This window comes from Eumetopias jubatus, unplaced genomic scaffold (assembly GCF_037043125.1).
Source record: "Eumetopias jubatus isolate StellerSeaLion01/CBP00866 unplaced genomic scaffold, mEumJub1_p1.0 scaffold_6, whole genome shotgun sequence".
Classification (NCBI taxonomy): domain Eukaryota; kingdom Metazoa; phylum Chordata; class Mammalia; order Carnivora; family Otariidae; genus Eumetopias; species Eumetopias jubatus.
The window spans coordinates 14,521,896-14,542,035 of record NW_028274812.1 but is presented as its reverse complement, the minus strand read 5'-3'; positions in this window follow the sequence as shown (position 1 = coordinate 14,542,035).

Here is a 20,140-nt window from a genome sequence, read left to right as displayed (position 1 = left end):
AGGACCTTGTGGGGCCTCCCAGGCCACCATAAGGACTTAGCCGTGAGATGAGGAGATGTGGCAGCGTTTCAGACAATGGTGTGATAGGGTCTGAACTGCGTTTTAACAGGATCATTCTGGCTGCTGTGTTGGGAATATGGTGAAGGGGTGTTAAGGGTGAAAGTAGGAGGAGGAATGAGGAGGCTATTGCTAGAAATCAGGCAAATGATGGTAGTCGTGACCGGGGTCCACACAGTGCAGATGGTGAGACGTGGAGTCTGCATATGTCTCAAAAGTAGGGTCAGATTTTTTGCTGATAGTTTGAAGATATGGAAGAGAAAAGTCCAGAATGATTCCAAGGTAAATTGCCTCAGCAACGAAGAATAAGGGCTATGAACTAGGATGAAAAAGACCAGGGGGGATCGGGGAGGCGGTTTCAAGGGAGGATGGGTTTAGCCTTGGACATGTTATGTTCCTGAGGGGTTCTGAGGACATGCGGCGTTGCAGGCCGAAGGTTGAAAGACCTCAGTATAGCAATAAGATTTAAAGACACAAATTGTGAGATCACAAGGGACTAAATGTAGCTAAAAAAGAATCTCAGCACATAACCCCTGGATATATTAATTAACTTGGGCTGCCATAACAAGGTGCCACAGACTGGGGAATAAGCAAGAGAAATTTATTGTCTCACAGTTCTGGAGATGAAATTCTGTGCAAGGTGTCAGCGAGGTTGGTTCTTCCTGAACACTGAGAGGGAGAATCTGATCCATGCCTCTCCTTGGCTTCTGGTGGTTTGCTGGCAGTCTTTGGTTTATAGAAGCATCACCTCGATCTCTGTCTTGATCTTCACATGGTGTCATCCCTATGTGTGCATCTCCAAATTTCCCCTTTTTATAAGGAGATGGATCATATTGGATTAAGGCCCATGCTAATTACCTCATTTTAACCTGGTTACCTCTGTAAAAACCTTATCTCCAAATAAGGTTACATTCAGAAGTACTGGGGGTTAAGACTTCAACATATGAATTTGTGGGGGTGGGGGATACAATTCAACTATAACCCTGAAACACTCCAACATTTTTGGATTGGGATGTTAAGGAAAAATTGGGGTAAAAAGAACTGAAAGGAAAAGCTAGGAAAATAGGAGAAAAATTGGAAAAGTATGTAGTTCTGGAAAACAAAAAGAAAGTCTTTCAAAGGAAGAAGGTATCACTGGCAGATTTATATATGTGCTATTATGTAAAATAAAATCCATTTGTCAATTTCTTAAACAAGTATTTATGTGCCCCACACTGTTCTAGGTTCTGAAGATATAATAGTGAACAAAACAGACACAAATTCTTACCCCACATAGAGCTTACATTCTATTGAGGGAAACAGATGATAAACAACATAGTTAAGTAAAATACATATGATAGAAAGTGATAAGTCCTGAAGGAAAAACAATAATGCAGGGAAAGAGGATATGAAGTGTTGAAAAATAAGGTTGAAATTTTAGATAAAGTTTCTATAGGAGGCCTAAAGAGAAGGTGAATTTGAGCAGAGCCCTGAAAAAAATGACGAAATTAGCTGAGAGTCTCTATGAGAAGAACATTCTAGACAAAGGGAATTCCAGATGCAAAAGCCCTTGGGTGGGGACTTCCCTAATATTTTAGGCAGAGAGGAGGCCAATTTGGCTTTAAATGGTGAAAATAACTAAGATATAATATAAGAGAGAAAGTGTGAGGAACCAAGCTACCTAGGACATCCCAAGTCATAGCAAAACTCTGATTTTATTTTGAATCAGATGGGAAACTATTAACAGAATTGGTTGTCATCAGTAGCCTTCACAATAATAGTATTGGTGGAATAATGTAGATAAAAGCTGGGTTGGAATGGGTCCGAGAGAATGGGGAAGGGGATGTCTAAACTGTGAATACTGATGACTCTTTGAGGTGTCTTCCTGCATAGGAAAGCAAAGAAGAGGGGAGGGATCTGGTGGGAAAAAAGAGATCAAGTAACTTGTTTTTATGTGGGAGAAATAACAAACGCATGTTTGCATGCTGAAGGGAAAGATCCAGGAACAGGAAATCTGATGATGCTGCAGGTAAAAGGAGGTTTTGCTTGAGTGATACCCCTTAAGATGAAGAGCAAATGAATGACACACCAGGGGTGGACTTGACATTTGTGTGGCACAGTACTCTTCAATAGGCAGAGTGTTTGGGACAAAGGTGGAAGAATTGGGGGATGAGGTGGTAGTGTTATGGGTTCCAAAGTCAGGTTCAGCTGCTCATCACTTGAAGATCAATACTTGAGAGACAAGTGAGAGTAGGGAAGGAATGTTTGCTTTATTCAAGATCTGACAACCTGGGAAGATGGCAGTCTAATGTCCCAAAGACTATCTTCCCCATCCAGGTAAAGCTGAAAGGTTTTAAAGGGGGAGACACAGGAAAAGGGAGAGGGGCTCCGTGCAGGAGAAGCTGGTGCCCAGTTGGTTACTCGTATGCTGGTGCCCAGGTGGTTACTCGTATGTTGACATGACCCTGAACACATTTGTTGGCACCATTGGCAGCTATTCTCAAACGTGGTTAGATCTTATCTTCTGGGAAAGTTTGATCCTTCACTCCTTAAGGCCAGTGGTCTACAAGTCTCAAGGAAAGAAAGTTCTGCTATGGACAAGGGATTTAGGTTAGCAAGCAGGGAGTGCATAAGCTTGAATCAAGTGAACCCTTAAGACCTGTTTGGGGTTCTGTTACAGTGGAAACTCATAAAATGCATCTTGATGACATCTGTTTTCTCCAGGAAATAGCTTAGAGGTAGGTAAGGAGATGGTGGAGATGTGAGAATAGTTAAAAGAGAATGAAATAGTTTAGTAGACGAGTGGGCATGTAAATGAGCTAGGAAAAATTCTTTTCTGATCTGAACAGTCCAGTGATGAATGAGGTGATTTAGACATAGATCAGTTTAAGTAGTCTGAGATTATTTTTTTTATTATTTTGAAAGTTAAGCAGCCTTTCCCAGAAATATGCACATATTAATTTTTGTGCTTTTGGAACAGTCCCTGAATCTTGCTTGTGCTTGGAATTTTAAGGGCTTCATTGATTGGTCTTTAAGAATCACTAGGCTGGTAGTCATTCTGGTTGGAATTATGTGGAGACTCTGCAAATAGGGAAAATGGTATGTAGACTGTTAAAGTCATCCAAAGGTGAGACAATGAGTTTGGACTATACTAGTGGTCATGAGAAAGGAAAGGAGTGATAGTAAGAGTTAACACTTATTATATAGCAGGCACTTCCCTAGGGTCTTTATGCTGTTACATCATATCAAATATATGAGATATGTACTATTTATTCTTCCAGCCAGATGAGGAAGCAGAAGTACAAAGTAGATCACAAAAACCACGACCCTGGAAACTCACATAGAAAAGTTCCATGCAGTCCCCTAGTGAGTCTTACTTAAGACCCCAGAAAGACTAAGTGACTCTCCCCAGGTAACATAATTATTTAGTGGCAGAGCAGGGACTGGGGCTCAGAAGATTTCTTCCCCTCACTTTCTTTCATGCCCAGTACTGAAATTGTCAAAATTCAATGCATTCTACAGAGATTCCTTTGAAGACTACCCCAGTCTCGGTCCCATCTCTGCAGAGCCTGCCCTGCCTTCCTGGTATCCCAGAGGTCAGCCTGTTAAGAAGCCAGAGTATTCAACCTCAGCAGTCAGGCTTTTCCAAACACAGTGCTCTGCTTCTCTTCTCACACCAGGGAGCCTCAAGGACCAGACCCCACTCTATGTTTTAGCTGTGATACTGGATGGCAGCCTTTCCCATCTCACTCCTTCCATGGGGGTAGAGCATTGTTAGCCTGTGTGTCCCATTCTGCTAAGTCTCCTGTGTCCTCAACTTTCCTTATCTCGTAGATTTCAGAAGCCTTAGCCCAGAAATCCAGCCTCAGCTAGCTAGTGCACTGCTTTTTGCCAAACCCTTCCCAGAGGTCCCCTGTGGTTTTCCCTACCTTGTGTGGAACACAAGGATGACTTGGTAGTGCCTCAGATGGGTCTTATCCGTGAACATGGCTTCTTGCCCCTCTTCCCTCCCACGTCACAGCTTTCGCTATGGAACTCCATCTCTGTCTGCCATTGGGCAAAAGTTGCAAAGCGTCACAAAGATTTTATTTGTGAGTGTAGGTCCCATTCTGAGCAGTCTGTACTATTTCCTACCTGTGATATTCTCACTTCAAATTTGTTCCCTCCCTCCAGCTTGCTGTCTCTTTGCTAGCTGCATGTTCTTTGTCATTGCAGACTAGTGTTCTCCTGTGAGTTATTAGAAAAGAGATCTCTAAGGGGTTTAGGTTTTGATATATTTCAAATAATAGAAAATGCCTACCATTTAACTTATCAGCCTATTGTGCCCGAAACAATACGAATAGCTTTTTTAGGGACACTCTCTAAAATGATAATCTCTAAAGAAGTTGCCTCTTGATTTACATATGACTTGAATTTAAAAGGACTTGTTTTAATGTATTATACAACATTCATCTCAGTGCTTTGGTCATTGAGTGAGGTCCTTTCTGTGGCTTTGATGCTTGTTGCTGACTTGGAAAAAGAGGGACTTTCATTTTTAACCCAGCTTACATTTATAAATTAATATGTAGTGTGCAATTAGCAATACATTATCTCTTTGCAATTTGAATTACATTTTAAGGTGCCTGTAATGTAAGAGTTAATCAGCAAAAAATTTAGTTTTGGGGACGCCTGGGTGGCTCAGTCAGTTAAGCATCTGCCTTCAGCTCAGGTCATGATCCCACAGTCCTGGAATCGAGTCCCCCATCGGGCTCCTTGCTCAGCAGAGAATCTGCTGCTCCCCCTGCCCCTGTTTCTGCTAGCTTGCTCTCTCTCTCTTAAAAAACAAAACAAAACAAAACTTATTTTTGGTTTACTCTGTAGTAGAATAAATATTTGAAATATTAACTACTGTGTTAGTATTTTATATACCATAGATTAAATCTGTCACCTCATCGGGGTAGGCAGAAAAATGGCCCCTGAAGACATCCATCCCGTCATGTCTGAAACTTATGTTGCCTTACATGGCAAAAGAGACTGCAGATATGGTTAATTTAAAGATCTTAAAATAGGAAGATTATCCTGGATTATTCAAGTATCCCGGTGTAAACACAAAGGTCTTTAGAAGACTGAAATAGAAGTCAGTAGAGTCAGAGAAGATGTGACAATCAAGCAGAGATTGGAGAGATGCCAAGGCTTGAAGTAGATCAGGAATCAGAGAATGCTGGAGGTTTCTGGAAGCTGGAAAGGACAAGGAACAATTCTCTTCTTAGAGTTTCAGAAGGAATACAGCCCTGCCAATATCTTAATATTAGCCTCATAAGACAAATTTTTGGATTTTTCATCTCCAGAACTATGAAATAATAAATCTGTGTTGTTTTCAGCCAGAAGGCATGTGGTAACTTGCTACAGCCCCAATAGGTTACCAATACAATTGTCCTCCAATTACAATAGAACTTGAGTCTGGGATCCACTGCTTTCGGGGTAGGTTGATATAATCACTGAAATTAAAATTTTCTTTGGATTTTATAGTATAACCCCAAGGGAAAAAGCAGGTGTCAAAACCTGAATTTGCTGAGGTAAACCTGAATTGACTGAGATGATAATAAATTGAGATTTTTTCAAAAAATAATAAACATAATGAATGCCTGAGACACAAATTAATTTCAGTTATAAAAAATAAAGTCATATTCTTATATACCGACTTCAAAATTTGACTAAGATTAATGTCCTCTAAAATTATATTAGAAATCGCTCTTTATTGACTTGAAAAGGATTTTATTTCTTCCTTTGCCTTCATTCGATACACACAAAATCTACCCAAAAAAATGACATATTTCAAGGGTTTTTCAAATACAAAATGGTAGGCTGAGCGTATGAATGTGTCTCTCCTTATTCCCCAAATACCATTCACCTAATGGGAAGAGTAAGGAAATATTATTTCATATAACAAAGATAATTAAAAGGGAACCATGAGTGGTCAAGGGATTGCAATATATTTTGGGGGGAAGATGGGCAGTGTATTTAAGAAAGGATCCATGGAACAACTATGGAATCCTCAACACTGACCTCATATATGGACTGTCTGCAGCTGATGATTTATCCTACAGACAGGCTCAGATATACTTGCATTTTCACAAGTACAATGACTATTGTTTTCATGTTGAAATTCCTCCCTGGCATTTATTGGAAAACTTGCATACTTCAACAAATGTTGAATCAAAAAAAAAAAAAAGATTCAATTGAGAAATTGGGAATGCAAGAATTAAAGTTTAACAATCTACATAGAAATGTTCCTTGTTTGAAGGAATTCGCTTGTATTAGTTAGCTAGGGCTATCATAACAAAGTACCATAGACTGAGTGGTTTAAGCAACACAAAGGTAATGACTGACTGTTCTGAAGGCTAGAAGTCTAAGATCAAGGTATCAGCAGGGTGGTTCCTTTTGAGGATTCTCTCCTTGACTTGTAGATGGCCATTTTCTCCGTGTTGTCACATGGTCTTCCTTTTGTGCCTATACATGTCTGTGGCCAAATTTCCTCTTCTTTATATGGGATTAAGATATACGGCATTAGGACCCTCCCTAAAGATCTGGTTTTTAACTTATTTACCTCTTTAAAGACACTCTCTCCAAATGCAGTCACATTCTATGGTATCAGGGAGTTAGGACTTCAACATATGAAATTTAGGAGGAATTAATTCAGCCTGTGATACCACTGAAGTCAAGTCAAAAGCAAGAACAGGAAATGCTGACACATGGAGTTCACTTCTTATAATGTGTCCTGTTACAAAATGTTTATATTAGGAGTAAAAATGTTTTCCATGTTCTGAAATATATAATTTTGTCATAAGGTATCAGTATAATAACAAACGGTACATTTATTATTATGTTATTTTTTGTTATAGAAAATCTCTGAAACTTTTAGTATGATCTTATCACAGAAAAATCACCTTTATTATGATTTTTATTTTAGAAATATGTAAATAATTATAATGAAAAATATAAAACAACTTTTAATTTTGGAAATTCCTGAGAATTTCTGCCAATGCTGATTAATCTTTCCTGAATACCCAACATAAATACTTGTCAGGAATTTCACAACAGTACAACTGAGGGCAAGATTCTGGAAGAGCTGAATATAGGGATATAAATAAGTTTATATAAAAGATTTTTGCTTTCCCATGCTTGCTAGAGAATGCTGAAACTCCTGAGCCCCGAAGGATAAAAATTAAGAGTTATTCGTTAAAGAAATAATAAAAAAGAAACTTCTGAGGAGAACTAGCATGGCTAGTGTGAGAGTTGATGCCCCAGAATTAAGCTTTCTTTCATTTGGGCTCATCTGGGTTACATCCAGCTCTCTCCCTGCTCAGCATGGAAAGAAGCCTGCCTTCAGTTAACTTCATCCACATACAGTGATCCCTGTCAGACTTTCTAGCTTCTTTTGTTTTTCCTCCCTTTCTTCCTTTAATAATATATTTAAACAGAACTTAAGTTAATGGTAGTAGGTGATATTATAAATTCTGAATATGAGTGAAAAACCAAAGATCTCCAGACATCTGAGGAAAACTTGAAGAAGGAAAGACCAAAGTTCAAAGAGAGAGAGAGAGAGAGAGAGAGAGAATACAGAGGAAAAAGACACGTCAGAGAAGAAAAGATAAAATCAAATCTAAGAGATAATTAAGAAAAAAATAGCATATATAAAACAAGAAACTGATGTAGGAATAGAGAGAAGAAAAATCTCTTGGACTTTAAAACTGCCCAAATGCAAATAAAATTTAAAAGAAGAGTGATACGTCAAAATCAAGAAAATTGCCTAAAATATTAGAGACAAATTTATAAAGAAAAAAAATAAGTCATAGATAATACATGGTCTTGCATCTGATAAGTAAAAGTTTCAGGAAAAGAAAATGGAGAAAAGGGATGGGAGAAAATATTCAAAGAAATATCAGAAAAGTCTTTTTTACCTTCTGTACATTCTACTTCACGTTGGATCTGACCATGAACTTCATCAATTCATCAGAGAATGCATATTGGGTACCATGGAAACTATCCCAGAATGTCTAGTTTGTTGAATTTGTCAATTTAGGACTACATGCCTTGGTGAGGGTATCAAATTTTCTCTGATAGTGAGTTACGAATATAGCAAATGAACTCTTAACAATGTTTCTAGACATTTTAAACATGTTTATAATTTCTGGTAGTGTGGGGGGGCAGGGGGATAAATCCCAAATGTTTTGTTTTTTAACAACTCTACAAAAATTGAAGTGACTCTATCCAGTCTAGCAAGCAAAGTTACATCTTTTCTTCTGTTAGTTTTAATGTAAAAAACCTTATATATTACTTTTAATATATAGTACTATTATATAATATATATCATATTATATATAATTAATATATAATTAATATAATATGTAACTAATACATAGTTATATTAATATAACTATATTAATAGTAATACTACCACACACACTCTGTTTCTGGGTTTTAGAAACAGAAACTATTCTACAGGATATCTCAAAGATAGAGACTAAGAATTCTATAGTAATATCCATGAATTCTTGAGAATTCTTCGAGGCGCAAATTTTAGCCGATCTAGATTTGAGAAAAATGTACTCTATTTATTTGCCTCTTATTTGGTATTCCAAACTCAGATAGTACCCTCTCTGGTTAACTGATAGCAAATTACACTTGTTTGAAAAAAGAGACAGGGAAAGACACATTAAAAGCATCTCCTTTTTCACAAGGTCTGTTTTATAGCTTTCTCTCTCTGACCTTGTCAGAGGGAAAACATTTCCTTGGTCCTTCTCTTTTGCCATATGTAATTGCAAGTTTCTTGCAAGATGCACCTCCTTTCATACTTTAACTTTTCTCATTTTTCCCCCCTCACAATTTTGCTCTTCCTTTTTCTCTTCCTTGGGAACTCGCCCTGGTTTCATAATTTTGCTGCTTTCTCTTTTACTCTTCTGTTCTCTATAGAGTTGTGGGTTCATTCACTTGGGCTTCTTGCTCAGCTCCTCGCCTTCCCCATGTTAACCTCATTTGTTCCAAAATTCACACAGATCTCCCCAAGATTTCTCTTTGTCTCTTAGATTTTCTTTTCATTAGGCCTTAGGCACACAGGTGACACTTTTAATGATATATTTTGTAATTTACATTTTATTTATCTTTTTGGTTAGAAAACATAGAATCTTTGACCTGGAAGTTGCCATTGTCTGTAAGGTTAAATTTTACTACTAGGGCATAATGATTTTGTCATTATTCTCTTTTTTTCCCCACTGAATTCCCTTTTACTATAAAATGTATCATACCTACAAAAATGTATAGAATACATTATGGATATATATGTAAAAGAATATGAATAAGATGAGCGTATTTTTTGTAAGGTCTTCATTTTTATACCATTATTCTTAACATTTACTCCAGAGATGTTTTCCCCTTACCTTGTTGCTTACACAGGTGAAGCAACTTTAGCCATATTCTTGTAGTCTTGAGTAGAGATTAGTGACACAGAGGTTTGGAGTAGCAGACATATTTTTTTTTAAAGATTTATTTATTTATTTATTTATTTGAGAGAGAGAATGAGAGAGAGAGAGCACATGAGAGGGGGAAGGGTCAGAGAGAGAAGCAGACTCCCTGCCGCGCAGGGAGCCCGATGCGGGACTCGATCCCAGGACTCCAGGATCATGACCTGAGCCGAAGGCAGTCCCTTAACCAACTGAGCCACCCAGGCGCCCGTAGCAGACATGTTTCAACAAAAGATAGCCAACGTTGAGTTCAATGTAGAGGCTAGTGTAGTAATGTTGTTTTATTTTTTTTCTTAAAGATTTTATGTACTTATTTGACAGAGAGACACAGCGAGAGGGGGAACACAAGCAGGGGGAGTGGGAGAGGGAGAAGCAAGTTTCCCACTGAGGAGGGAGCCCGATGTGGGGCTCAATCCCCCAGGAATCTAGGATCATGACCTGAGCTGAAGGCAGACGCTTAATGACTGAGCCACCCAGACACCCCAGTAATGTTGTTTTAAAATGCTATGATGAAGCTGTATAATGATTTTAAAAATGAAATATGTGAGTATTTTATTTTCCAAATTGAATGTCATTTACTAAATTGTGGGACATAACTGCCAAGTTATTTATAACTAGGAAACTAAATAACAATGACTAATTTTTATTGAAATAATAGTATACAGATCATTTCAATTCAGAGAATTAGCGGTGAAAAGGTGAATTTGAGTTTTTTCCAAGGTTCACACTTTCTTGAGGAAGTAATGCATAAGTATCTATGATAAGAGATGTATTGGAAGAAACAAGAAGGCAGAAATAGCATATTTGTTCTGTGTGTGATGGTTTTCAGTGAACTACAGACAGCAGGGGCTAAACAGAAAAGATTGTTTTTCACTGGGTAATATCCAGGTGACCAATGCCTTCTACACATTAGCTTGAATAAATGAGAAAATCAGTACCATTCGTCACTGTATGTTTAGGATAACCAAAACTGCTAACTGCTGACTCTTCCTTGCAGGACATATTGTGAAAAGGAAAACATGACTCTTTATAAAGAGACCGGTGGCTAACGAATAACACATCCAAGCATTCTATGGCTTTCCAAGTGCTGGAAAAGTGCTAGCCCATGAAATTAAATGGCTTTGGAGTGTAAAGATGGATGCTCCAGGAACTTCTCTTTTCTATAACTTCTGATGTCTTTATATACCCAGGAAGTCATTCTTGGGTTTGACAATGAAATATGAGTCTATCACTATGAAAATCAAGTATCAGAATAGAACTGGGAGCAAGAGCCCATTACAGAACCACAATGAACTTCACACAAGAGTAACCGAAGTGCTTGCTCCTAATTTGAGCACAGGAGCCATGGTTGAAGCAACTTTAGTGCCTACTTTATGTTTGTTTCCTTAAGGTTTTGAATTCCTACAAGAAAAAAAATGGAGGCAACCTTTCCCCACTGAATTAAGGAGTTGTGAGGACATCAGTCTCACTACCTAGAATTCACAAGAATAACTAGATTTAGGACATGAAAATTCATGTTTAGGAACTGTGCTGCTCATCTCCAGCTGCAGGCAGGCCAAGAAGCAAGATTAACTTTTCCAGGAATCAAACACTAAGAGTATTAAAGCGGGAGCCTGTTTGCACCAGGGCTCCTTCCCTAGGGCTATTGAGCAGCTCAGGAGCTGCCTGAGTCGCAGATGGTATTTGGTCTCTATAGGTACAGTGACCTTTCTCAGGTCCATTTGCTAGCACAGGGCCAGCACCTCTGCTCTGAAGGGGGCTGAATGGCCTCCAGAGCCTGCCTCAAACTTGGTCAACAATTCATTCCTGCTCAGCGCCACACTGCAAAGATCAGTTGCTTACTGTTCCAACCCGCAGATCAACTTAGAGACAGAAATAGCTCTTCCGGCTCCTGTTTAACTAAAACACAAAGAATATTGACTCTCGGCCTTTATTTTTTCCTGAAACATGGCTACAAAGATTCACACAAATGGATCTCTCTTCCATGCTTAGTTTCCCTCATTTCTTTAGTTCTTTTCACTTATTATGCCAGAAATACTGACAAGGAAATCACAGAATAGGATTTGGGGAAAAGAAAATTATCAGTGAAAGTAGTTCATGTATAAAATGTAATAATAATTCATATTATTATAATTATCATAAAAATATATAATTTGGTTCAAATCAGAAGGAATCCAATCTTAAATTCTAACCATGATTCAGAACACAGAAAATTGTTTGGAATTTTGGATTATTCAACATGAGTTAATCCTGCTCTACCTCACTATAAAGAGCTCATTTTAATTCATAAATTATTATAATGGCCAAAGTTAAAGAAATTTTAATGGAAATATGTGGTAAATAGGACAATAAAAGTACTGCATATGTTTTACTGTGGTTAAAACCCAGTGTTCTCACCAGTAGCAGAGTGCACAAAAGCCCTACCAAATTCCAAATTCCCTGTTCAAATAAAGTAGGAATTAGTTAACTTTGTTATCCTATAAATTTAGAACTGCACTTCTGTAGATTTTGCTATTATAAAAATTTCTTTCTCTGTCAATCTTCTCATTTAATGATAGTCTTCAGAAACAAAATAGAACAAAAACACAAAACTTGTGGTCCAGTAAGAGTAGAAATTAAAAAATTAAAAGCATTTGGGAAAATTGTGGCAATGACTGGATTTTCACAGCTACTACACAGTCTTCTTCCCTGTCCCTACTCTCTGAGGCTACTCAAGAATATAGAATTACATGAATATTTCCCATTATCTGTTGAACTAGAGGGGGCATAGTCTACAAGCTACATCTGAATTGCTGGGTCTCCATAGCCAAGTAAAGGTGAGACTGAGGCAGGTCTCTGTTTGAGGGTGAGGGTTTGTGGCAATGGGAAAGTTGTGAGGATCACTGCTCGCCTAGTCTCTCACTGCAATCTCTTAGACAAGTCAGTCCTACTGCCTTCTGAGAGATCTCAGCAGTTTGAATGGAATGGCTACCTTCTCACATAGAGGAGGATTGACTAGTGCTCTCAAATTCTCCTGCTCTGAGGGAAGCTTAATGAACTTCTGGACTCCTCCCTGACCCCTCTCATATTAAGAGGATATCTTGAAGGCCCTTCTAACATCAACCTTTTAGAAACAGAATCATTCTTTCTAGTTCATACCTTAATAACCTACCTCTGCCTGAAGGAAATCATCAGCTGGATCTACGTAGTGTTGAGAAAATTCAAACCTAAAACATTAGGGTTTTCAAGTGTCTTCAAGAGTCAGGTAGTTAAACATATGAGAATTCACTTACTATTATATCATAGAGATTGGTGGAACTTTGATCTAATGGAGAGGGAATATGCTATATAAAAGAATTTATATAATTTTTAGGAAGCATGTATATTGGTGAAGCACACCAAGTCTTTGGATCAAATTTAGACCATAAGGTTAGTTTATAATTCCTGAATTTTACACTGACATTTGAAGAATCAGCACACAACAAATTATTCTTATACTGTTAAAGTATAATTAAAATTGAAGAAGGGAACTTGAGGGAGATCTAGTTGAAAAATCAGAGTTAATGAAAGAAACAGGAGAGACCATGATGGGAGATCGCTAACAGGTATATAAATATATAAATACATAATAGAGGATTTTATCTTAATAAAACATAAGCCAGATCCCAATGGAAAGGCCATAGTATGAGTCCAACACCCAAGTCTTAGAAGTTAGAAAATATCAATACATACAAATGAATAGTAAATAAAATGAACACTGTTGGAAAGTAATACCCCAAGAAACCAAATTAACTCAGAATGCAGAGAAATGAAAATTATGAGAGGAAAAAACTGTTAAAAACAAAAGACTTGAAGGCTAGATCCAGAAGAGCTAATATCTGAAAAAGAGACAAGGAAAGAAAGAGTAATCACAGGGAAAGTAAAACCAGAGATACTAAGAGAAAGACTTGATTCCATAGCTAACAGAAGCTCTCCACATATTAAGAAGGCACAGAAAAAGATGTTAATCAACTTAGTTCTTCAAAGAAATGGAAATTTTATAAGCTTCCTGACAGGTTATCTTCAAACAGTGAAACTCAGACTGGCCTTGGACTTCTGTTAAGAATTCATGTGAAACAACACTTAGAGAATTAGGAGTGAAAAAGAAAGAATAGAATTACACATTCAGCCAACTAAGTAGTCATCTACGAATGTGAACAAATATATATTTGGGGTCATTAAGAAAACCGCTCAAGGAATTTCTTTTTCCAAGTGAAAATTGGATCTAAATTAACACTTCAATATAGAAAAAGAGATGACATGGAAGAAACCACCTTAAGTCAAGAACTTGCATAGCTAGGCGCTTAAGATGGTGGCTGAGTAGGAAGACCCTAGGCTGGTCTTGTCCATGGAACACAACGAGATAGCAATCAACTCATCCTAAATACTCCAGAAATCAGTCTGAAGACTGACAGAACAAACTCCATAACTAAAGGGAGAGAAGAGCCTCAGAAGAGGGTAGGAAGGGCAGAGATAGGGCTTGGGAGAGAAAGGGATTCAGACTGCTGTGCAACAGAGGGAGCCACGGTCGCGGAAATGAGAGAGACAGACAGACAGAGGAGAACACAGGGGAACCCACAAGGAGAACATTTCACCAAATCCATTTGCTGGGAAAAAGAGAGGGGCTGATTTTTGTGAGTTCTTGCCACCAGCGGGGCTTCGAGCCTGGAGTTTGAGCAGTAGGTGAGCTTGGCTGGGATAGAGCACCGAGGGCGCGGTCCCGCTCCCGGACAGAAGGCAGAGTGCCTGTAGCACATGGCAGGAGAGGATTTGTCCTTCCCGGAGGAAATATTCCTGGAGAGGCCTCACTGGGCACACAGTAACCCACTGGCGCCATTTCTCTCCCCTCCCCTCAGCAGAAACAGATGCACCAGCAGGAGGCAGCACTCTGCCAGCACAGGCGGCTTCCCTTGGTTCCACCAAATCCTACTTCCCGGCGCTCTGGTGAGACTGTCTTTCCAGGTCAAGCTTGCCTCAGTTCCAGCGCAGTGAGACCCTCCCCGAGAAGACCAGTGCAAGCCCCTGCCCACAGCACGACCCTAAAGCCTGGAGTTGCAAAGTCAGCGGGCTTGGCTGGGATAGAACCCGCAGGGTTGGTGAGGACGCAAGCCAACAAGCCGGGGGAGATGGCCTGGAAACAGCGATCTGGAAAAGGCCTGGGACACACCCAGGGGAGACGGTTTGTTCTTCTCAGAGGATTGTGCTGAGAGGCAGCGGGCTCGGAGCCTGCTCTCTGGGAACAAAGGAGGTGGTCGGTGCCATTTTCCTCCCCTACCCCTCAGCATCAACACAGAGTCATTCCGGGGTGGTAAGCAGCACAGCGAGGACAGGGCTGCCTAACGGGCTGACAGGGAAATGGGAAATTAATTGCACACAGAAAAGTGATTAGAAATACAATAAGAAGAACATCTTTTATGCCAATAAATTTGAAAATTCCTGGAAAATATAACTGATCAAAAGACATTCAAATAGGAATAGAAGAATAAATAACTTTATATCTATTAAGGAAATCAAAATCATTTTTAACATCGTGGTGGACTGAATGTTCTTGCCCTGCCCCTCCCCTTCATATGTTGAAGCCCTAATCCCCAATGTGATAATATTTGGAGATGGAGCCTTTGGGAGGTAATTACGGTTACATGAGGTCATCGGGAGTGGGACCCTGATGATGGGATTAGTGCCCTGATGAGACTAGGTACCAAAGAAATTGCTTTTATTTTCTTTCTTTTTTTTTTCCCTGTCAATTGAGGACAGCAAGAAGATTGTCTATAAGCCAAGTAAAGTGCACTCACCAGAAACTAACCATGCTGGCACCTTGATCTTGGCCTTCTAGCCTCCAGAACCATAAAAAGATAAATTTCTCTTGTTTAAGCTACCTATTCTGTGGTATATGTTATGGCAGCCCCAGATGACTAAGACAAAAATAATTTCACAAAGGGAACTCCAGGTTCAGTGTCTTGCATATTTGCATTCTATCAAACATTCAAAGGACAGATCAGTCGATCTTAAATCCATTTCCAGACAACTGAAAGCAGATCCACGATTCAACTCATTCTATAACGTCACAACTTTTGAGAACAAAACTAGATAAAAATCACATGGAAAAAAGAACAGTATAGGCTAATGTCACTCATGAACATAGATGCAAAATCCCAAAGGGGTGCCTGGGTGGCCAGTCCGTTAGGCATCCGAGTCTTGATTTTGACTCAGGTCACGATCCCAGGGTGGTTGAGATTAAGCCCTGAGTCAGACTCTGCCCAGTGGGGAGTCTGGAGATTCTCTCTCTCCCTCTGTCCCTCTCCCTGTTGATGCGCACTCTCTCTCTCTCTAAAATAAATAAATCTTAAAAAAAAAAACCCAAACAAAGTGTTAGCAAACCACATTTGTTGCCAGATGAATTGGGAAGACCCTGGGACCCGAGGCCTTCACTTAGCCTGTCCCAAAGATGTTGCTGAAGACTCTTGGTCTCATCATGAGAAAGAATTGAATGACAGACACAACAGAGTGGATGAAAGACACAAGCAGGAAAACTTATTAAAGCAAAAGTGTTACAGGATTCCTTCTCCTTTAGTGCGCGCAGTTCTTGGTCATGCAACTTCAAAGAGTGAAGAGGTAGACCGGACAAAGAGTGGTGCGCAGCAAAGCAAAGTTTACTGAGCGATAGTAAAGTTTTTTTGAATGATAGTACAAATCTCCCGAGGAGGGAGGGGACCTGAGAGGGTTGCCATCTGAGTTTCTAAATCTAGGGGTTCTTATGGGCTTTTTGGCGGGCTGTTTTAATCTGATTAACCCTTCATGCACTTGTCACCCAATCAGGTTTTTGTCATCTACCTATCACATGGGAAAGGGTGGAGGGCTCCTTCCAGGGTGGTATAAAATCCTTTTAAGGGTGGTTTCCTTGTAGGGTGGGGAACCCCTGACTTTCTGCCAACTATTTTGCATCAGAACTATACTCTTGAGATGTGAGAGCAGGCAAGCTTTAGAGAGAGAGAGAGAGAGAGAGAGAGCTGAGTGCCCTGTTTGGGTTTTTATCTTTCATTGAGAGTTGTTAACTAAGGGGTGGAATATTTATTACTTGGGGCACGGATTTCTTGAAAGTAGGGTTTCACACTTTTTTTTCCCCTTATTTGGTCAGGGGTTTCTTGTCATGGCACCCGCCATTTTGGGCCTGTCTGGTTTGATCCGATTTTTTGTGGCTTTGTTTGTAAGTTCTGTCAGGACCCGCCTCTTACTTCCTCAAAGCTGGCCATGATGTCTTCTTTGCCGGCCTCCAGACCTCCTGTTAGGACCTAACTAACTTCTTCTATAACAAATTCATCTCTGTTTAAGAAGATAAAACAAATAGATTAAGTCAGATTTATCCTAAGAACACAATTTAATATTAACAAAAAAAAATCTTTCCACTAATTTGTTATTTTTTTTAAATACTTTAAAAATATGAGATGCCTGGGGGGCTCAATGGGTTAAGCATCTACCTTGGGCTCAGGTCATGATCCCAGGGTCCTGGGATCCAGTCCCATGTTAGGCTCCCTGCTCAGCGGGGAGTCTGCTTCTCCCTCTCCCTCTCCCCTCCCCCTGTTCATGCTCTCTCTCTCAAGTAATTGGTAAAATCTTTAAAAATAATTTTAAAGGATTCACCACATAAGCAGATGAAAGCACCTAAAATTGTGTGAAAATAGATTTGATAGATTTCGTTTAGGGTAAAAAAAAAAAAAGCAAAATAAAAATATATAATTTAGTAAAAGTTATATACCCAAAACCTACGGTACATGATTCCCAGTGGGAAAACATTAGAAACATCCCCTTTAAAATTAAGAACATGTCTGAGATGCTCAAAGTCATTGTTTCTATTCAAATTTGTACTCTAGGCCCCAGTCAGAGAAAGAACAAAAAATAAACCGCACATGTCCACTATACAAGAACGTTCTTGGCAGCACTGTTTGTAATATCCCCACATTGGAAAGATAAGCATAAAATGCAGATACTGTTTAACTTACTTGTTTAGGGTCCTTGTATAGTTTAATCCACTCTTCCGGTTATGTTAGCCTTTCCTTATTTGTGGGAGACAGATTTTTCTTTTGCGAATGCACAATGCTTAGTAGTTAAATCAATAATACATTGTTTAGAATAATAAATAGCAAATTAGTGGATTAATAGCAATAACAATTAGATATAAAGTTAATGTTTCATATTTTATATAAGTGGAGGTATATATTTTTATAGTGTATGCTTATAAAATTATCATGTAACATTTGAAGCTAACATCATTTTTAAAGAATTATACTTAGTATTTTTTTGTTCTGTGACTAGTTTCACATAATCCTCATTCGGATCTTCATAAATTTGAGAACGAATATAGATGTTTTGAATGAAAATAAGTATAAACATACTTGAATATCCTTGGTTCTTTATAGATGTATGGGTTATAAAATTACTCACATAGGAAAACATAATGATGCCTAAAGGGAACATAAATATTGCAGATCATGGCTAATTACACTCTAATGCTCATGGAATTGGTTAATCATATTCATGACTAGCAATGAACTTACTAGAATTTCTAATGCACCCTCTATGCTAGTGAACAATTGTAATGTTGCCAGTGTGGGTAACAATCCAATGCCAGGAATGTAGGTGATTTTAGTTGACTTGCATGGCTTAATGTAATTCATGTGCAATTAAGATATCATTTAGAGCCTAAGAAGATAAGACAATAGAATGCTCTTGAGATGGCTCACTTCTTTTCAGTGAACAGCATAAGCTGAGCTGAGACCACAAATTAGATTCTGAAGCAATGTGTTGTTAGGTCCCCCACCTCAGTCTGTTTTTCAGCCCCACCTCTAGCTCCCAGAACCTACAGGCTGCCTAGAGCCACCCCACTAGGGTCATCCTGTTTGTTGTCTCCCCTGGGTCACCCAGTTGGGTGGAGTAGAGCTCATTTTGAATTTTATTTAAAATCTCATGATCTTGACTATTCTCCTGTTCTTCAATATGGTCTCTGAATTCATCTCTGGGAGGCAGAGACACATGTCTTTATGAGTGATGGTGAACATGTCGACAATCTCTGCGGAAATTTAGTGGGACTCTTTAGACCCAGCACTGAGCTGACATACACAAGCCATTTGTTTTTTAATTGCTCTGGAACTAAGATTTTGAATTGTCAGCTCCACCAAAAACTGATTGTATCTCTGCAATCTGATTTTAGAAAAGAAGTAAGGAAAGAAAGAAGGAATGTTATATTAGAATGTAAGGTCTATGATAACAGGATTTTTTTTTCAATTTGTTTTAGTTCACTAGTGTATCTTCAAGGCCTAGAAAAGTGGGCAGATATTTATTCAGTAAATATTTATCAAAGAAAAGATGGAAGAAAGGAAGAGAAAGAAAGAGAGGAGAGAAACACAAACGTTAGCAAATTTCTCTATGCAGACCATCCACCTGCACTTGTCCTTCCCTTGGTGGACCTGGCTTCCTATTTTTAAAAGATATTTTTTAGTACCCAGATACCTCCTAAGGATGAGTCAAACCTCAGATCTGCCCTGCTTACCAAGCCATTTTGAAAACATGTTCCAGTGAAGTCTTTTGACCAGCAATTTAACATTTAATTAAGTGGCACGGACTAAATGATCAACTAGTTTAATTAAACATTTCAGTGGAATTAGTTATAGGTGTTGAAACTCCAAAACAATATAAAGCTATTGGACAACAAGGGAATGCCACAGATAGTGTGATGCAACTAAACCTAAGGAAATTTCAGGGAAAGAAACATGAAAAAACATCAGAAAATCATATTGTCAGATATAAATTTAATGGATAAGTCTTTTGTTTTTCTTTCTACATGTAGAGCTATCCCTTACACAATCCCAGCAGTTGAAGACCTTTCTTGTTCAAGAGTGGAAGGTAATCTGGTCAACTTCTCACCTCTGGTCATGGAAAGTCTATAGCGGTTAGGGAGCAAACATTCTTTTGACCTGCAAAGCAGAAGACTCTCCTCTGGCATATACCACCAAGCCAATGCTCAATTGAATCATGTCAAAGAAAAATTGCACCAGGCCGAGTTAAACAGGCAAGGGAGACTTTAGTCAAGACTATTGCCATAGGGGAGAGAAACTGACCTCAACTCTGCTGAAGCAAAAGGCAGGAAGGTTTTTAAGGGCTGAGATGAGCTAGTGGAGAAAGACTGCAGGACATTAGGAAAGAGATTGATCAATGAGAGTAGGCCATCTATGTTTGCTAATTGATTCTCATCATATTTAGGCTCCTACTTTCCCACGACACTGGGAGACAGAGGCACTATCTCCTTCCATGATTACATTTCAAGGGGTTGGCTCCCAGATTCTTGTTAAAGACATTTCTGGGTTGTAAATCTGGCAGGAGGCTGGGAAAAGATGAATATACATTTCAAAAGGGGCAGAGAAACAATGCAATTTATCACAAATTTTCTGAAGTAAGAACTCTTTAAAAAAGGAATTCAGGAGCATATAGTTGGGAAGAAATCTGTCTAAAATTTTGTTGGGGTGAGGGTTCCTTAAGCCTGTCTTGGTTAATCGGTCATCACAGTTTATATGAAGCCCCCATATATCTTCATT